Source organism: Polypterus senegalus, chromosome 18 (assembly GCF_016835505.1).
Source record: "Polypterus senegalus isolate Bchr_013 chromosome 18, ASM1683550v1, whole genome shotgun sequence".
NCBI classification, from domain to species: Eukaryota; Metazoa; Chordata; class Cladistia; order Polypteriformes; family Polypteridae; genus Polypterus; species Polypterus senegalus.
Window position 1 is genome coordinate 97,339,043 of NC_053171.1, and position 21,580 is coordinate 97,360,622.

Below are 21,580 nucleotides of genomic sequence, written 5' to 3' on the forward strand. Positions count from 1 at the left end.
CTTTTGTCAGTTTCAGAGACAATTACAGGTTCTTCTTTTTTCAAGGTAGGGATACCAACTCATATGTCCATGTCTGTCGATTTTCAGACATTTCTGAACACCACAAATGTGTCTGTCCTCATCGTGATGTGCAATGTTTTCAAAAACATGACTGTAAAATTGAACTGCATAATTATGTATGGCTTTGTGAATGTTAGGGATAACCACTGACATTAAAAGCATTAATATTACTGTATGTTTAATCCTTGCAGCCTTTCTCAAGCTAGTTGAAAGTTTTTAAACATCGAAGTCACTTTACATTATCCGACTGCATTATATACAGAAAGCATCCATAAACGAGGGCCTCGTTTTCTTTTTAATGTTAAAGCAAGTAAAGAGAAACGCACATTAGAGGTACTTTGGGAATTTCCAGCTCAGTTAATGTAAGCATTCTCATCGCTCCCTGATCCAAATCCTGTGCTCTTAAGGCAGAACAAAAATGCTGCATATGCTTAAAATTTAATTAAAAATGTGAATTGCCTAAAGCTCTGCGTACGTATGATAAATATTGTCTGGTAATGCTTTAAGGACTAATACCTTATTGTACAGGATATCCCAGTCATGGTCATTTATTTATGGGGTGAGAGCTGTTTTAAGATCTGAAGATAGCTGCAGTTCCTTTTCCATTTATTATGTACTTTTACTGCCTCAAGTTTTTGGATGAGTACAACGTTTGTGCAATCTGCCATGGATGCAGTGCTCTTTCATAAATGAACATAATAGCTTGGGACAGAGTCATTGTGCTGCTACACGAATGTTGTGCTGGAGGTACTCGTAACTTTTAAAAATGAAATGCATACTGCGGCTATCACAAATAAATGGACATTACATATTTAATTTTACAGTTACAAGAGAATTATTTACATTTTGAGTGGATTGCAGTTAAGCCTGAACACTACATCTTGCTAATAGATTTTCAATTTTCTTTCGAACGGGGAAGTCCAGCCCCAGAGGAATTCTTGCCAAATTAATTTATTTAGCTTCTATAGCTCCGTTGCGAAGCTGGGTGCAACAATACAGTCATACAAATTTAAAATGAATTATTTCTACATCTTATGTACTGTAGCATTTTTTGATTGCACCGTTTCACTGAGAATATCTTTAGAAACACAGTATAACATCATAGTAATGTACAATTTAAAAATACCCTTTAATGCATCTGTAACATAGCCTTTAAAAATAAGTTAATTGGACAATCAAGGTTTTAAAAAAAACATTTCATTTAGAAAATACCAAAACCTTCAAAAATATAGAGTTCATCTTTAAGTTCAAAAAAAGCTGTTTGGACATTGATAGAGTTGATCACACTAATGTCTTATTTTTATTTAATAAAGTATGAAGAGTCGGCTCTGTGATGAACAGGCTCATCATCCAGGGCTGCTCAGATAGGTTCTGTCCTCCTGCGACCTTATAATCAGATTAATAAGAGTTAGAAATAGTCAGATATAGGGGTGAAGTTCACATTGCATGCAGTTGTTCAGAAAAGATGAAAATAAAAATGCCACACAAAAAAGAAGGGCTTAGAGAAACACGAACACACAGATTGAAATGAAGCATTAAATAACAGACTTTGAAGGAACCTCTGCAAAAAATGCATTTAGATTACCACATTTACACCTCTGACCAGATACAAACGATTCATCCATCCATTATCCAACCCGCTATATCCTAACTACAGGGTCACGGGGGTCTGCTGGAGCCAATCCCAGCCAACACAGGGTGCTAGGCAGGAAACAAACCCCAGGCAGGGCGCCAGCCCACCGCAGATACAAACGATTTGCATTATGTAACTTAACATTCTTAGACCCACTCCATCGATCTCAGGATTCTGGGATGCCACTGCCTTTTCCAGCCACATTATGCATTAGACAGGAAAATGCTCCGGTCAGGATGCCAGTCCTCCAGGGGGCACACTCACACATACACACACTCATAGCTGCACAGGATCACTTTGGAATCGCCTGTTCACCTAAACTCCATGTCTGTAGGATCGTGGGAGGAAAACTACAGAAATCTTTATGTTGTTGTTAGGTGCCATTGATTTGGTTCCGACTCATAGCGACCCTGTGTACAACAGAGCGAAAACATTGTCCGATCCTGAGCCATCCTCGCCATTCCTTCCGCGTTTGAACCCATTGTTCCAGCCACTGTGTCGATCCACCTTGTACAGGACATCCCTTTCTCTCTTCCACTTTCCTTCTGCTTTACCGAACATGATGTCCTTTTCCAGAGACTGCTCCCTCTTGACAGTGTGTCCAAAAAACGTGAGCTGTAGTTTCACCATCCTCGCCTCTAATGAGTATTCCAGTTGAACTTCCTCCAACATAGATCTGTCAGTCTATGATCAGTCTATGGTATGTTGAACATTCTTTGCCAGCACCATAACCCAAAAGCATCAGTTCTTCATCCAGCTTTCTCACCAATATGATGCAATTTGAAAATACCATTGCTTGGATCAGACGCACTTTAGTCCTTAAAGACACATCTATACTTTAGTACGACAAACTGATAGATGAGTGGTGGTACAGAAATCTATAACATGAGTTATGTTTGTTTCATGGCGTAAGTATTTTTAAAGCTCAGAATACTATTTGAAATATATTGTAAGCTTCAAAAATGGCATTCTTTCTCAATCTTAAAATAAGCTGTGATAGAAACAACCCAAAAGGAAATATTTACTACATATTTTTTTGCTCTGTCAGTAGTTTTTCTCTCTTCTTATTCCTTCAATATTGCTTGACATTTATATTTAAAAGGTTAGAAGAGTGCCTTTTCATTGTTTAGAAGAGCGAAACTTGTTGTTTAATAGTTTTTATACAGAAATATGCAAGGTCAGGTTGATCCATCCATTGTCTTGACCAGGTAACAGGTAAGCAAATGGTGAAAGAAAAACACAGACTTCCTTTATTATATTAAAAAAAAAAAAGTTTTCATGGGAAAAGAAAGGCTTAAAACTACAAAGAACTAGTTAAGGAGCTTCTCTCTTCCCATTTGGCACTTGGGTACAACATCCATTTAAAAATCCATTTAATACACTCCATGTTAGCAGGCATCTGTTGGTCATTCCACTTCAAACAACTTAAGGAAAGAACTACCAAGTTACTACTTTTGGTAAGTAATAATTATATATATTGTGGCCCCGCGCTGGAGCCGGCGGGCGTAGGAGGGCGTGAGGAGGGCTTGTGCCTCCTCCAGACCCGAGGCGTCCGTCCTGGTTCTGTTGGGGCCACGGGTTGAGGCATGGAAGCCCTTCCCTGTAGGGGCCCGTGGTCACCGCCAGGCGGCGCCCCGATGCCGGTTTATCCCGTGCGGTTGCCGGTCGGGGCTGGAGCCCGGCCGGGACGCCTTGGAGGACCGGAGGAGGGCGAGTGCCTCCTCCAGACAGAGTGGGGCGTCCGTCCTGGTTAGGCAGGGGGCCTTGGGTACAGGGCTTTGAAGCCCAGCCCTGTAGGGACCCGTGGCCACCGCCAGGTGGCGCCCCGGTGCCTAATTATCCCGGGAGCCCGGCACTTCCGCCACACCAGGAAGTGCGGGGAAGCTTTGTGTGGCACCGGAGAGCTGCCAGGAAGACAGCCGACACTTCCGCCACGCTTGGGCGTGGCTAAGGACGGAACACCTGGGGCTCATCCGGGAGCCTTATTTAAGGGGCCGCCTCCCTCCAGTCATGGGTGGAAGTCGGGAGGAAGCAGACTGAGCTGGAGGCGAGGACAGGAGGCGGCCAGGAAGGCACTAAGGACTGTGGGCCTGGACTTTTGGGGAATTCGGTGCGAGAAGGCACTGGGGGTGCACGTGAGCAAACACCTTGTAAATAGTGTAAATAAAGTGTGTTGGGTGAAAACATGTCGTCCGTCTGTCTGTGCTGGGACCAGCGTTCACAATATACAATAATCATGTCTAATTTATAATTTTTTTGAATTTTAAAAATATATATATATATATTTTTTTTTTTCTAAAAGAGTGTTTCCTCATTTTAAACATTAAGCTCTCAAAAACTGGAGGTGAAAGGGCAATTCTGCTTCCAAATTTGGATTGGCACCCTTAACTCTTTCAGGGCGGATGTCGACTTTTGTCAACAGGAGGGGCCAACGGCGATAATCAACTGTAAGTGGTGACAAACCTTGCCGTTACGTTTTTGTTCCACTCTGTGTGGTAGAAGGAGGGTTAGCTTTGTTGGTTTGACCGAGATTCCCTGTGCTTGCTTGAGTAGCGGGGAGCAGATGATGGCAAAAATGACATCGACATCTGGAGAGAAATTGAAGCGAATGTGTAAAGCACATTTTGCATATTATGACTTGTCGGACTCCGTTGTTGATACCAATGATCGAAGGCAAATGTGAGGTACTGGCATCAGCTGATCGATCCCCAGGTGATCATGGTGCTGAACAGGTCTGTGTAGCTGACACGCCAATGGCAATGTTCATCTGAGAAGACTGACACTTACAACGACAAGGGGTACAAACCAGACTACATTGCACTGCAACTGTCGCTGCTGCCCCACCACAAGAGCCGGCGAATTGTAGGCCACCGTAGGAAGCAACAGATGTTTTATGTTAATCTATGTGCGAAACCATTGCTTTGCATGCTTTTCAAAAATCATCATTTTTTAATAAAATAATATTCAGCCCTCAAAGTGTTAAATGTACAATAAAAACTTAAGATTTTTTGATGAAAGCGTTTTTTTTTTTTTTGCAGACCAGTGAATTAACAGACCTCTGATGACAGTGAAAATGGCAGCCAGATATGTCAACACGTGTACAGGTCATCCCATGTTTTTAGCTTCAGCATTGTGCAAAATGGATCTTGACAACGTAATTTGGACCTTGACATTTATTATGCAGCCAGTTAAATGAGCAGAAAGTTAAGCTATATTGTTTTTTTCAGGAGAAACCTTTAGTAAATTAGGTATTTTTACCAAAGACAAGCTAATTTTCCATTTGCATTAACATTTTCAGAAAGGAATTATCATACATCAGGACTTCATCATTTTTAGGGATATCCATCCATCCATCCATTTTCTAATCCGCTGAATCCGAATACAGGGTCACGGGGGTCTGCTGGAGCCAATCCCAGCCAACACAGGGCACAAGGCAGGAACCAATCCTGGGCAGGGTGCCAACCTACCGCAGGACACACACAAACACACACCAAGCAGGGGCCAATTTAGAATTGCCAATCCACCTAACCTGCATGTCTTTGGATTGTGGGAGAAAACCGGAGCACCCGGAGGAAACCCACGCAGACACGGGGAGAACATGCAAACTCACGCAGGGAGGACCCGGGAAGTGAACCCGGGTCTCCTAACTGCGAGGCAGCAGCGCTACCACTGCGCCACCGTGCCGCCCCGTTTTAGGGATATTGTAAAACATAAAAAAATATCCAGCCTCCAGATCATAGGTGGTTTTGGTTAAATGAAACAAAATCCTATCAAGATTAAACATCCATCCCTCCATCCATCCATTATCCAACCCTCTATATCCTAACTACAGGGTCACGGGGGTCTGCTGGAGCCAATACCAGCCAACACAGGGCACAAGGCAGGAAACAAACCCCAGGCAGGGCGCCAGGCCACAACAGCAAGATTAAACAGTATATTTAAAATACCTTTCACGTAATACAAAACTAGTGATAATATTAGAGTGAGAAAACTGAAAATGGATTATTTGAGGAAACTAGAGGAAAGAGGAATAGTAGTGATCCCCAATTGTGAATTTTTATAGCAAACTCATTTTCATCAGCATATTGCATATTGAGAGTAACATGGCAAGGGGATGTGCTTGGAAATTATGGCGTCTGATGCTACAACCTCCTGGCTGGTGAAGAGATGTACTTTATGTCATGAGTTTTATTATAAACAGGCAATAAAAAAATCATAAATGCAGAGACTGCATACATTCTTTATAAAGATGATTTCTGTCCTGACTTTTCAGGCAGAGGTTTTTTAACTGTTTCCTTTCTCTTAGATTGCATTTCTATATTTCTGGAGCTTTTATAATTATTTGTGAACTGTTAAAAGCCTGTGTCCCATGTTTGGGTCTGAGTAGGCCTTGAAGCCCACCTACTGAGTTAGGGGTCAATCTGCCTGGGGTAAGACCTGTCTCTAGTCAGACTGATGGAAGTCCTACTCAGGTTTCTGCTTATTTTGAGGAATGCTGCCATTTTGTGCTGCTGCTATAACAACAAGAATGAAACATTCCTGGCAAATTTCCCTAAAGGAAAGATGTACCCAATTTCCATGAATTTGGCCCACTGGGAGTCAAGCTGTTCCATGTGGACAGAAGGAGACACAATGACAACAGATGTTTTTTGCACTTTATGCGAATGCACTTAAAAGAATACAGAAAATGTCTGATTATTTATTGAGCAAAACAACTTGTCTTGCTGCAAAGCCACTTTACCAGAGTGTCAACTGCCCTGAATACAAATCTCCTACTTTACTACTTTAAGATTTACCATAGACAAAGCAAGCTCTTTATGGTTTAACTGCTAAAATCACAGCCTAAATATAAAAGGTATTATTATTATTATATACCAGAAGGATTATAGTGGGTCTAAGAAAGCTAATGGAACAACTAACGCAATGCCTGCTAAACACATTCGTTTGATTCAGAGTGATTATCACAAGAATTTGTACATTTCAATATGCAAGCTTTCGATTACATCTTGCCTGAAGAAGGGGCCTGAGTTGCCTTGAAAGCCTGCATATTGTAATCTTTTTAGTAAGCCAATTTTGCTTGGCTTTTCTCTACATTCATAATGGCTAACAGGGTACAACACCCTAGTACTAGTTGCACATTTCATAAATACAGTACAAAGAAGAAGTCCTAAATGCTCACAAAGGCAATGATGTGTCTAGGCTTTACCAGTTAAGGATTTCAAAATACCTCCAAGTAAACTAATACTCTTTGTTAATGTGACAGGTGTCAGGTCACACTTACAGGTAATCTAACTTAGGCACCATCCAAATATCCGACTACGCCACCCAGTTTTATTAAGAGACTGGGAACTCCTGGAATTTACCAATAATAGCACACAGGTTTCTTTAAATTAGGCGGTGAGTAAAAAACACAATGTAAGACACAACAGTAATTTCAGGAAAACCAACAGTAACTTCTATTACACTAGACAATAATAAGTACATTAAAAAGATAAATGAACATACACAAAATCTAACAATATCAGGTTCGAAATTCCCTTTTACGAAAGAAGGAAAGCACACAGTCCACACTCTAAAGTCCGTCAAAAACAGAACTGGAGGATACAACCTTTAGTGGTGCAGAGTCCAGTTTGCGCACTGTGTTACCCCAATACTTAGTCGTTCAACTGTCCACGGATGCACTCTTTTCACCGGACACTCGTTTCCCAACAGAAGTTGTATCAAATTCTTGAATCCCTGTCAGCATCTCTTCATCGTTCCTTTTTTTTCCACTCTGGGCTCCTTGTGTTGCTGTGACATAGGCACGCCTTATTTCTCGTCTGCCAGCTTTGCTTGGTCCTTTCATGCGGCTTCCCTCTCTCGCTGGACCCACAACCGGCGTATCCTTGTGGAGCTGTCTCTTCCTCCCTGGAAGTATTGCCGTCCTTGTGCCTCACGTCGTGCCAGCCACGTACCCCAGTGTGCCAGTGAGCCCCTGTGCTAGTCTTGGCAGTGTTCTCAGTGGACTGTTCCTTCTTTTGCCTTCTTCTGTCCAGAGCTTAAATCTCCTTCACTTAAATCTCCTGCAATTATCAGTTCTGGACACTCAGATTAAACAATGGCACATCTAAATTTCCTGGGTTTAACAATTAATGAAACACAAGTTAACAAAATGTATTGTTACCAACCATTGATGAGTACAGATCTGCTAATTAGAAACCAATAGGTCAGACATGTAATCTCCAAGGAAGGAGAAGGCCTATTGTCACAACTTTGTATTGTTTGTATACTCAACCAGCCAGACTTAAAAGCGGTGACTTCTTTGCCAGACAGCAATACCTACATCCTGCAGACAACCCTGACACAATCAGTAACTGGATTATCCAGGAAATCGAAAAAACAAGGTCCCCTTCTGACATTAAACTGAAGCAAATAGATGGTGGATGAGGATGATCCCAGTGTAATGATAGCCAGATACTTTGGGCTTTTCTCTTACATTTCAAAAGCATGAGTGTTAGCCAATTGGCTGACCATAATTTGCAGTTTTATTATTTATTATTAGTGTGTTCCTTAATATGCCGCTCAGTAAGCTGGTGAATTATTCATGGATTCTTCTTGCCTTAATGCTAATGCTTACTAGGATGGGCTCTGGCCTTCTGTGACCCAACATTAGATTAAATGACAATGAAAATTGACATTTGCTTGGATTACTATAGTAAAATATACTAGAATATACTATTATTATTCTAAAATCTAACACATATTCTGTTATTCAGTGCAGTAATTTCCCTGCAAGTCACATATTGTATGTTGAGACACTACCCTATTGCAAATCAAAGTGTAGCTGTATGGGTAGAGATATAAAGTTGTTATTTGCATATTACAAAAGGTAACATTTTAAAGCACACCCCAGCAAATGATATTTGATGTCTTTGTTCAGTTTGTCTGGGAATAATTCAAATTTGCAGGAGTTACACAAATAAAATGAAATTGACCTGTAAAGAGATGGAGATAGTCATAATCAGTCCGTAATTTAAAGAGCATACAATATACAAAATATTACTTAGAAAGTTGCAGGCTTTTCATACTTTATATGATCCCTAAAGATTGCATTCAGATTACACCAGACACGTCGTTTGTAATTCTCCCATCACCTTGGATAATACGTCTGAAGATGTATAGATGCATATTTCATTCTTTAATATCTAGAGGGATAAACCTTCATTATTAAGAAAGAGTATAGGATTTTATTCATATACAGTAGATTATGTCCCATGTTTTCATGCTCTTTTTATAATGAGGTTTTTTATAACCAAACAATGACAAGTCAGCTTTTACAATGTACTTTTAAAAATTGCCGGATTGGCACTGTTCAAGTTTATGGACATGTGTACACAGTACAGATATATTGTTACTTGAATGCCTCCCACAAAGTACTGTTGGTATTATACTACTGTCAACAGATAGAAAATGTATATATACTGTATATTAAATTATAAATTATAATTATTAATTACATAAATTATAAATTATTATATTAAAAAAAACGGACACTGTTCAGTGTGGTACTGAGGTGCCACCTGTTGCACAGCTGCACTCGGATCTCAATCCAGGTGGTTCACTGTGTGGTGGGTGCAGCAGTAAGCTATAATCAGCGCCTGCCCCCAACCTTGTTATAACTTTGTAACCTTGATACATAAAATGAAACATATTGTCATGTTTGGGCTTCTGAGTTGCACAAAAAGACAGCCAGGAGAGGATTGGGCAAAGAGATTTTTATTCTGATCCTTGAGGAAATCGTATTTGGAGCTCCATTTATTACTGCACATTTATCTAAACACACAACAAATTTGACAACTTCTTTCATCGGCAGTTCCTTAAGGCTGAAAGAACTCAAAAGTGTCTTCATCCAGTGCGTTCAGTTAAAGGAAGGCAGGAGCAGAGCCATAGTTTGCCGGCATGGGACAGAGAACAAATACTGCATATGTGAGCTGACATTACAGCCTTGTAACACCTGAAATGTCAAAAGGAGGAATTGCAGAATCAATGGATTCAGTGCCCAGAGGGAAACTGTGGTAAACAAACAATCAAACAAAAACAGCAGTCAAAATTGAAGTGTCATAAACAATTTACACTTTTTTTTCTTGAAGCTCCTGTTTATTCCAGGGCTCCAGGTTCCTAATGCCAGATTAGAGCACCAAGCCAAAACAATGGTTTTGTTACTAAATATTTTTGTTTATCAAAAAATACATAGTCACTGTTTCCCTTACATTGCTCTGTTTATGAAGAAAATGATGTTGCCATGATGTTACACACATACTGTAATTGTACACATGCAGTACAAACATAACTATATAATGTTATGTGAACTCAGGCAGATTTAGTGAAGTGTTCTGGCATTGGCATAATTTGGAGTCTGTGATGTAGCAGGTCCACAGCTCAAGTCAAGTAGGCCATTTTTTAAATAAATAGTCGCCGCACTCGTGGCTTAGACAGTGTGACGATGTGGGTTCAGCACTATGCTACCATCACTGTTTGGAGGCACTTGAACCCAACACCGTCGGTAATGTCACCGATGAGCTAGATAGTGAGACAACATTTGAGCAAGGGGATGGTAAAGATGTGCAAGTGCATTTATTAAAAACAGTCAACAAAACAATCAAAGTGTTCAATAAATAGTGCTGTGCAGTTCCAAAGTTCAATAAATAATCCATAAAAGAAAACGTGGAGGTTAAAAATACACACAACAACAACAACAACAACATTTATTTATATAGCACATTTTCATACAAACAGTAGCTCAAAGTGCTTTACATATTAAAGAATAGAAAAATGAAAGACATAATTATAAAAAATAAATCAACATTAACATCGAATAAGAGTAAGGTTCAATGGCCAGGGGACAGAAAAACAAAAACTCCAGGCGGCTGGAGAAAAATAAAATCTGTAGGGATTCCAGACCATGATACCGCCCAGTCCCCTCTGGGCATTCTACCTAACATAAATGAAACAGTCCTCTTTGGATTTAGGGTTCTCACGGAAGGGCTTGATGATGATGATGGTCACGTAGACTTCTTCCTTTTAATCCGTCCATCATTGTTGGAGCATCATGAAGCTTTGAGTAGGTGGAGGTGGCGCAGGCCACCACCACAAAGAAACCGGAAAAAGAAACAGAAAAGAGAGTAGGGGTCAGTACCGATTTTAGAGCCACCATGAATAGTTGTTATGATGAATTGAACATACAGAGTATCAGGATTAAGTTAAATTACGATTAAAATGAAGTTATAAAAAGGCCATGTTAAAGTAATGTGTTTTCAGCAGTGTTTTAAAGTGCTCTACTGTATCAGCCTGGCGAATTCCTATTGGCAGGCTATTCCAGATTTTAGGTGCATAACAGCAGAAGGCCGCCTCACCACTTCTTTTAAGTTTTGTTCTTGGAATTCTAAGGAGACACTCATTTGAGGATCTGAGGTTACGATTTGGAATATAAGGTGTCAGACATTCCGATATATAAGATGGGGCGAGATTATTTAAGGCTTTATAAACCATAAGCAGAATTTTAAAGTCAATTCTGAATGACACAGGTAACCAGTGTAGTGACATCAAAACTGGAGTAATGTGTTCTGATTTTCTTTTCCTAGTTAGGATTCTAGCAGCTCCATTCTGCACTAGTTGCAAACGATTTATATCTTTTTTGGGTAGTCCTGAGAGGAGTGCGTTACAGTAATCTAGTCGACTGAAAACAAACGTGAACTAATTTCTCAGCATCTTTCAGTGATAAAAGAGGTCTAACTTTACTTATGTTTCTTAAGTGAAAAAATGCTGTCCTAATGATCTGATTAATATGTGATTTAAAATTCAGATTACAGTCAACAATCACCCCTAAGCTTTTTACCTCCGTCTTGACTTTTAATCCTAATGTATCCAGTTTATTTCTAATAGCCTCATTGTATCCATTATTGCTGATCACTAAAATTTCAGTTTTCTCTTTATTTAACTTGAGAAAATTACTATTCATCCATTCTGAGATACTAGTCAGACATTGTGTTAGTGAATCAATAGAATCGGGGTCATCAGGTGCTATTGATAAGTACAGCTGTGTGTCATCAGCATAGCTGTGGTAGCTCACGTTGTGCCCTGAGATAATCTGACCTAACGGAAGCATGTAGATTGAGAATAACAGCGGACCCAGGATAGAGCCTTGTGGAACACCATATTGGATATCACAAAACACAAAAAACAATCCTCTTAAAACCAGAGGTTAAAATGTCCAACTGGAAGCAATTTTTAAAAACAACAAGCTCGATGTTTCTTTTAACTGGTGACTCCCCTGCTTCTCCCTGTCCAGGCTTTGCAACAGGGGAGCCACTCTCTCTGCAGCTGCCCTTTTCCATTCACACACACGAGATTGGAGACCTTCTGATTCCTGGCTTCGGTCTGGCACTCATCCCAGCCTCGAGACTTGGTTCAATCCAACGGCCAGGATGCTCACAATGAACATTCCCCGACAAAGCCTCCCGACTCCCGCTGCCTTTCCGGCCTTCCGCGGCCAGTTGCCTTTCCCTAGTCACTCCCGCTACCTGGTCGCTCAGCGGGAACAACAACAACTCCAACCCCTGGGTGTAGGCCTGACACCCAGCTTCCTCGCAGCTGCCCACGAGCTCTCGTTCGCTCGCTCACCCATACGCTCTGTGTGTCTCTCTCTCGCACCAACTTGCTTCCTCGCTCCCTGTAACCTCTGTCCTCTTTTCCTTTCTCTCGTTCTTTTATCTTTTCATTTTTCTGATCTTCCTCCCAACCACCTCACGCTTCTTTTATATTGCGAGGGGCCATAGCAGCTGCAGCACATTAGCCACGAGAACAATCATGGATATGGGCAGTTCCTCACCTGTGCACTCGGTGAGAAACACCCACACCGCAGATCACCCCGTGGCTTGCTATGGCCACTACGCCCCCTCACTAAGCCGCCGCGAGAGCGGTGATTATTTATTTTAAAAAAAAAACGGCCTTTGCTCAGTGAGCTGTGGACCCATAACACCACAGAGAGGGGGCATGGTAGTGTGGCCGGAGCAGGTTCCTGGGTGAATTTGTGATGCAGGCGAGGAGTCATCCACATCCGTAATTGATGCCAGGAGCTGCTAATTGCCACACCTGATCCACGTTCCCGTGATAAATAATAGAAGTGCGAGGTGGAGAGGGGAGAAAGAAAAGACAGACGGAGGTTAAGAAGGAGAGAAGGCAGGAAGCAGGGAGGAGAAAGTCGGTGCGTGAATGAGCGAAGGTGCTCGTCGTACTGAACAAATGCAGCTGAGCAGTGAGCCTGGGTGTTTGACCGGCACCCCTGGAGCAGTCGGTAGTGGTTGCTCCCGCTGAGCATTAGTCAGGAGTGGGAGTGTCCAGAAGGAGGATGGCTCACCGCATGAGGCCAAGAAGGCAGCAGGAGTCGGGACTTGGGAAATGAACCCCCCAGCATGAGCACCTTGGTCGCTGGGGAGCCCATGTCACGGTCTGGTGATGCCCACTGGAGCCAGGGATCAGTTAGGTGAACAGACCAGAAGAAAGCAGCAGAGAGAAGATCAGCTTCAGGTAGGGTGACTCCCCTGGTGCATAGCCTGGACGAGAAAAGCAGGGGAGTCACTAGTAAAAAGAAGGCACCGGGCTTTGTTTTTAAAAGGATGGCTTCCAGCCATTATTTTAACCTCATTTTTAGAGGATTTATTTATTGTGTTAACCTCCACAGTTCACCTGTTTTTATTGGATTATTTATTTAAAGATTTTGAGACAGTGCACTATTTATTTGGACACTACTTTTGATTTTGTAGTTTTTAATAAAAGCACTTTGCACTTTCTGCACCATCCCCTTGCTTCATTGTTGTGCCTCACTGCCAGCTCATCGGTGGCATTACCGACGGTGTCGGGTTCAAGAGCTCCCAGAAGGAAGATGGGAGCATGGAGTAGAACCCGCATCGTCACAGGGTCTGGATATGTTTGAAGTACTTCACCCTACACATAATACACTTGTTACTCTAATTTATGCATAACATGGCTCGTGTTTTCCTTAGATGTGCATGAGCTGAGACTAACTTTGAACTAACAGTTAAGGGTATAATAAATTGGTGGGTCTGAAATTTTTGAGGTTTTCACACTGACTACTTCACAGAAAAAGTGTTGGGGAAGTCTATTCAATATGCTATCTTTTTCTCTGAAAAGTGTTTAAGTCAACATGCACTCTTTAAAAAAAGAATTTGAGTGACAAATCCCGTTACAGTTCACACTTCACACTGGATCAGACGGTGAGCCGGTTATTTGAATTTGACTTTTTTCTTTTGAGTCTGCGTTTTGATCCATTCTCCTTCAAATGCCAACACAATGGATTTATTTTTAAATGACTATATATATATTATTATGTAATTCTTTAACAAGGCTGATTTGTTAAAGTCTAAATACAAGTACGTTAGTCATCAAAATCAAACACACACTGTACAGGTAGTCCCCAGGTTACAGACATCCGACCTATGACTTACGAACGAAGCCATAGCTGCGACACAATGCACCTCAGTAACTGCCGCTCCGTCATCTTCTGCCTGGGGGTACTGCAAGCGGTGGCTGGGGGGAGGGGCATTTCGCTGCTCGCACAGTGTAGTGCCCCTCATGCGGCTCCCAGCAGCAAGCGGTGACCCGTGGTCCATAGTCACCGGGGCCACAGCTATTGCTTGCGTGCAGGACGATAGTTTGCTGCCCGCACACTATGCTGCTGCAGCTACTGCTCCTAACTGGACGCAGGCTGGATGGAGCGGAAGGGGGCGTTTCACTGCCCGCCCAGCACACACGGCTGGTAATGCTGCAAGCGGTGACCCGGTTGTGGCTGAATGGAGGCCATTGAGGGTGAATGGAGCGGCGGGGTAGCATTGTAGTGTAGTCCGCCTTTGCCCGCACTGTGTTCATTCTCGGTGGGCGGACGCTGCAGGCAGCATACTGTAGTGGAGGTGACTGTGTGGTGCCTCGCCACCCCCATTCACTTTCAATAGCAAGCCTGCTTGTACTGTTACTCACATAGCAGGAAGTTGTCTCTTGTCAGTACATCAGACGTGTTGATGACGGGTGCCTTCCTGCTGTGATAGCGTGTACAGTGCTGTGCAGAAGAGCTCATCTTAACCTTTTGTCTTCACCCTTCAAGAATGTCTCTGAAACACAAATCTGATGCAAGTGCTGGTGATACAGTAAAGAAGAGAAAAACCATCACCATTGAAAATAAAGTAGAAATAATAAAAAGGTCAGAGAGAGGTGACACTCCATCATTCATTGGCAGAGCACTTGGTTACAGTCGGTCAACAATAGCATTAATTAAAATAATGGACCTGTTCCGACTTACATACAAATTCAACTTAAGAGCAAACCTACAGTCCCCATCTCGTACGTAACCCGGGGACTGCCTGTATACCTCAAAGCTAACACTGCTTGAAAGTTAACACATTTTTGCATAGGTTACTTTTTTAGCTAGATGTGCTAAGAACAGGCAGGGTTAATACTCAAAGGTATTTTGAATGAAGTCTGTTTATATTTTAATTTGCTCTTAACTCCATTTTTTCATCATGTTTAATATTTTAGAAGTAACCTTTAAAATGTGTTTTTTGCTCAGTTGGATAAGTATCACACCAGAGGACTGAAAGAGCTCTCAGACTAATGTGATCTGGACTATTTAAAACAATCTCACATTTCTAAAATGTTGCACTCGGTTTTTTGTGATTTTTTTTCTCAGTGTCTTGGCCCTGAGAAGATCGTTACCAGAAGGAGCACTTGACAGTGTCTGTAATACTCGTGGACACACTTAACTTTACCTTGAAGTAGGCCTCCATCATTTCACCTAGACCATTAAAACTCCCCAGTAAGTACTGGTGCCTTGACCAATATTAAGGTATTATACTTTGTATTTGATGTGTGTTGTTTGAGTCAGGGTGAATATGCAATGTACAATACATCCCAGTAGTGAAAGTAAATCCATAAGTGAAACAAAAGGAAAAAACACATGGCAGGTCATTACAATTTGTCTCCTTTTAAATCGATAGATTGGTATTAAATTAGAGAGATGCCAGGAACAGTGATAAATATAGACTTTAATCTAAAATATGCTGAATGCTAAATTTCACTACGTGTACTGTGTGTGTGTTTTTTTAATGAGAATATATCTACTTTGTCTGTGGTGGTCTGGCACCCTGCCCAGGGTTTGTTTCCTGCCTTGCACCCTGTGTTGGCTGGGATTGGCTCCAGCAGACCCCCGTGACCCTGTAGTTAGGATATAGCGGGTTGGATAATGGATGGATGGATGGATAGCTACTTTGTAATGGACGGTTTTGGCCTTCTTCAGCTATGGGGAAAAAAAACATGATTTCTCCCTTAACACTTTTTTATTTTAATAAGACAGTTTGTGTCTAAAACTACATCCACACTTCTGTTTATGGAAAACAGACTCCCGAAAAATGCTAAGTTGATAACAGCAGAAATTCAATATTCCCGGATGGAAAATGAGCATCTTACATGATTAGTGGCATACAGCTAGCTCAATACTCATCTGCAGGCCTTACCAACACCCCGATGTTTTCACCAGCACAGGAAGCCTTCTAATGGGGACACGGATGAAAGATCTTCTGACACTGCTGTAGATTGCATTGTCCTTGGGTCATAATACAATGTGTTAGTGAAATGACTATATCAGATTTAATCAAATGAAGGCTGAATAAGTGAATCTGACCTTGCAATACCTAGTCCAATTGTCTAGTCATCTGAGGTAAATGATTTCACTCCTAGATTATTAGAAGGATTGGGAGCTGGGGGATCATTTATCTAGAAATCTGGCACTATCCCCAACTAGACAGTCCATAATTTCTAGGATTTTTTTTTTTATAATTATTAAAATGCAATAGTAATTATGTAAAATAATATAGAATAATGTGACAGGTACAGATGCCTGAGCGTGTCATTTACATTCTATTGGTTATAACTCTATGCCATTTTCACAACATCCCAAATTACATATTTACTATGTTAGAAAGTACATAGCTGTGTTTAGTTGAGAAGAGGAAAATTTATTAGGATCTTTTACTTTAAAGTATTTTCAATCTCACTTGTGCAGAAGACCTTGTACTCATAAAAATACTTATACTCTGTAATAGAATAGTTATCTGATCTCTCTTCTTGAATTGTGTTCTGGTGCAGATCAGAGGAAAATCATTCCCTGGAAAAAATGCATTTTGAAAAGTGACCACGCAGTGTAACCGTCTGCCGTCAAACAATTTCTGTGGATTATTATAATGTACAATTAGCTATAAAAATTTGTTTCATACCTTTTCTTTGAGGTTTCCATAAGGCCCAAGCTGTTGTTTTCTGCAAGCAACACATTTTAGCATTCTGCCTTTGCTTTTATATGTGTCATACATGTATATGGAGGAATATTTCGGACAAAATGAAATAAATAAATAAATGCGTAAATAAATAAAAGTACTGTGAAATGTGAGCATAAATAAATAAATGTGTCATGAAATGACAGCCTTAATAAATAAATATGTCATGAAATGAGAGCATAAATAAATAAATGTGTCACGAAATATGTTTTTCGTTGCTTATTTATTTATTTCATTTTGTCCGTAACATTCCTGCAAACCGTCATGAAATACGGCTTGAAATAAAACTGTCAGTTTCACTCATCAAAGTTGAGAGGGTGGGCTCAAACACGCCCTCTAGTTACTGATTGGTGAATCGATAGCACAAGAATTAATTAGAAAAATGCTTACTACTGCCGATTAAATGGATTCTGCCGAAGATATTACGTATTTCAGAGAGAGAATTGAAGATTTATTGGAAGAAATTACAATGTTGGCGGCCCTTTTAGAACTGAATATTTGACCCTTGTTTTACGAGTAGAAAGTCAGTTGCATATTCGCAGCTACTTTTTCAAACAACTGTACAGCTCTGATCAGTGGTAAAGTTGTTCAGTTCAAAATATTAGGTGGAGCTGCTTTGGGCATTCCATGTCAAAGTACCTAAACTAATACAGCCGCTGCAGCTTACCGTATATCAAACTGGCTCATTCGTCTTGTGATCGTCTTCTCTGATACATCATACAGATCTGCAATCTGTTGTACTTTTAAACCGCATAACAGAAGGTGTTCTATTGACTCAGCTGGAATGTCAAAGGATGGACGTCCAGAGCAGGGAACTGTGTCACCTGAACTGGAGTGTAGCAGAGTCCATTCCACCTGTTCTTCGATAATTTCAAAAATAGTCTCATCTATATCGGAGTCTAAAAGGGCCGCCAACATTGTCATTTCTTCCGATAAATCTTCAATTCTCTCTCTGAAATACGTAATATCTTCGGCAGAATCCATTTCATTGGCAGTAGTAAGCATTTTTCTAATTAATTCTTGTGCTATCGATTCACCAATCAGTAACTAGAGGGCGTGTTAGAGCCCACCCTCTCAACTTTGACGAGTGAAAGTGACAGTTTTATTTCAAGCCGTATTTCATGACGGTTTGCAGGAATGTTACGGACAAATGAAATAAATAAATAAGCAACGAAAAACATATTTCGTGACACATTTATTTATTTATGCTCTCATTTCATGACATATTTATTTATTAAGGCTGTCATTTCATGACACATTTATTTATTTATGCTCACATTTCACAGTACTTTTATTTATTTACGCATTTATTTATTTATTTCATTTTGTCCGAAATATTCCTCCATACATGTAAGCATAGGGAGTGTCTCATGAGTTGATAACAAGGAAAATGAAGGAGCAAAAATGAATGAAATAATAGCAGCACTAAAGTCTGTTCTGTTTCCTGTCCTAGAATGGAGGAACACCTGCAGGAAGAGCTCTGATGTCACCTTTATAGTCCCGCCCCTTCTTCCTGCTGCACTATTTAAAGAACTCCCTGACCAGACGTCAGCATCAAGTTTAGAAACAGCAACCTATGAGTTTGGACCTCTAGAAGGCAGCAAAATATTTGTGGCTGAATAACCTCATTTACCATTTGAGCTTTATTTTACTTTTTCTTTTCTCCAAATGGACCCCAACCAGTTATGATCTTTTCCAGTTTTTATTTTTGCATATGATAGATAGATAGATACAGTAAATAGATACTTTATTAATTCCAAGGGGAAATTCACATAATCCAGCAGCAGTATACTGATAAAGAACAATATTAAATTAAAGAGTAATAAAAATGAAAAAAATTAAAATAAAATTAATGTTAGCATTTACTACCCCGGGTGGATATGTTATCATTATTTCCTTTTGTTACTAATTTTAGTGATATTACAGTGGTGCCATTGCATCATTATTTTGTGTTTCAGGTTGCTATAATGTTGCATGGTTGCTAGGCATGTAACCCGTGATAGCTTGGCAGCCATTGAGCACGCATCCAGTCTTTAATTTGTTAAAGGAATGGCTTTCTGAGAGAAAAGCAGTTGAGCAACAAACAACAATGAAAAATATCTAGTAAAGATTCTGGCTTTTACTTCTGTTTCCACTTCAGTTTTGGTTTATGCTTTTAAGATCTTTTTCAAACAATTAATGAGCTTTTCATTTAGAGCTGACTTTTAGGAAACATTTTTTCTGCAGTGACTTACTGTATTTGTTTGTTCTGCTCCTTAAGAAAGATGTTCTCTGCTTGCTAAAAAAATTGAATGGTACATTTACGATATTTGACAACATTGTGTATATATAGTGTACATATATACAGTATATATTCATTGAATTCATAGTCTGAGTCCCGACTTGATTGTATGGATGGTTACCTACCATGTAACACATGTGGTTGGTCTGCCATTCGGCAAACATCCGCCACGGGGCCCTCTTTCAGTTGTGAGAAGCAGATCATGCAATATTGCATAGGTAACCACCCATACATTCAGGTCGGGACTCGGACTACGAATGCAATGAAAATAATTACTCTGATCTACAGGCTGTCAAATAAACGAACTACACGCCATGGCGCAGCGTAAAGGGACTTCATCTCTGACATCCGAGGTTCAATCAACGCAAGGGGAGCAGTGGAGTGTGTATGCCTGATGAGTCCAAATAAAAGCGAAACACGTGTCGCATAATCCTTGTATTTTTTGACAGTAAACTATCCATCCATCCATCCATTTTTTAACCCGCTGAATCCGAATACAGGGTCACGGGAGTCTGCTGGAGCCAATCCCAGCCAACACAGGACACAAGGCAGGAACCAATCCCTGGCAGGGTGCCAACCCACTACAGGACACACACAAACACACCCATACACCAAGCACACACTAGGGCCAATTTAGAATTGCCAATCCACCTAACCGGCATGTCTTTGGACTGTGGGAGGAAACCGGAGCGCCGGAGGAAACCCACGAGAACACGGGAGAACATGCAAACTCCACGCAGGGAGGACCTGGGAAGCGAACCCGGGTCTCCTAACTGCGAGGCAGCAGCGCTACCACTGCGCCACCGTGCCGCCCGACAGTAAACTATGCAATACACACATATATATATATACACACATATATATATATACACACATATATATATATATATATATATATATATATATACTAGCAAAATACTAGTACTGCCCTAAAATTTTTATTAAGAAGAAAATTAATCCTTTTTAAACTGAGGGAAAATATAGCAATAATTACCTATAATAATGACCTGTCCGAGTCATTCAATACATAAGACACAATGTTCCTCCGGATATCAAGAGTGAGCCTGATATGGCCGTGCAATATGTAACAAAGAGAATGGAAAAGGCAGGTGCCATCTCCGGGCATGGAAACCACTCGGTAAGTGACAGTTCTTTGATCGATGGTGATTACCTCGATAGACATGTTAATGGGGATACAGTTGGAATAATAAAGGAAATGGGTACCTGAACAATGTAAAGTAAGTCTAAAAGACCTCAACAATAACTATAATTGTAATAAACGAACAATAAAACAGCGGAGAAGCCGTGGATTAAATAAAAAGGCTGTAGTTATCAGCAGGGAGACGTGAATCCGGTGGCGAAGCAAAGAAGGGAATGTAGAGACCGGAGTGACGGACAGCCTTATATAGGCAGGCAGCCAACAACGTGGGAGGCGTTGGGATGGGGGACCCAACGGCGCCTCACATGGCGACCGAGCTGCAGGCTATGGACGTATATATGTACGTAAGTAGGATTCAGTTAGCATTGGGAACTTGCGTACCAAATTTCTTGAAGATGGGCCCATAAGTAACAAAGACTGTTGAAAAGTTCAATATGGCGGCCGACAGCGGCGTCATACCACCGAAATAAGTACGTGCATTGGTTTTGGTTAGCGCAGGGAAGCCGCCTACCAAATTTCATGAAGATGGGGCCATAAATAAGAAAGTTCAACATGGCGGACGTTGTCAACTGTTATGACCGTTACACATAGAATTTCGAAATGAATGCTAAACTTTTGTAAGTAAGCTGTAAGAAATGAGCCTGCCAAATTTCAGCCATCTACCTACACTTAGTGATGAGTGAGTGAGTCAGTCAGTCAGTCAGGGCTTTGCCTTTTAGTAGTATAGACATGTATATGTGTGTGTGTGTGTGTGTGTACGTGTGTATATCAGTCTATGCTTGAATATTTCAAGAGCATTTTCTAGTTCCTATATCATTTTAATTCTCTTCTTTCTCCTTTCCTAGAGAGAAATGAAAACTGTTTTGTTGTATAGCAATTCCTTCTGCTCTGAAATGGCACATTTTCCCAATTTTTCATATAGAGCAGTACCAGGGAATTCACTGTGAGTGTTCTAGCTGGCAGATTTGTTTAAGCAAGTGGCCAAGAACAACTAAGGTCATCCTGTACTGGCAAAGCAACTGTTATTATTGTAGACTAAGGTATACAGCAGTTTTTTAAATTGCTCACCA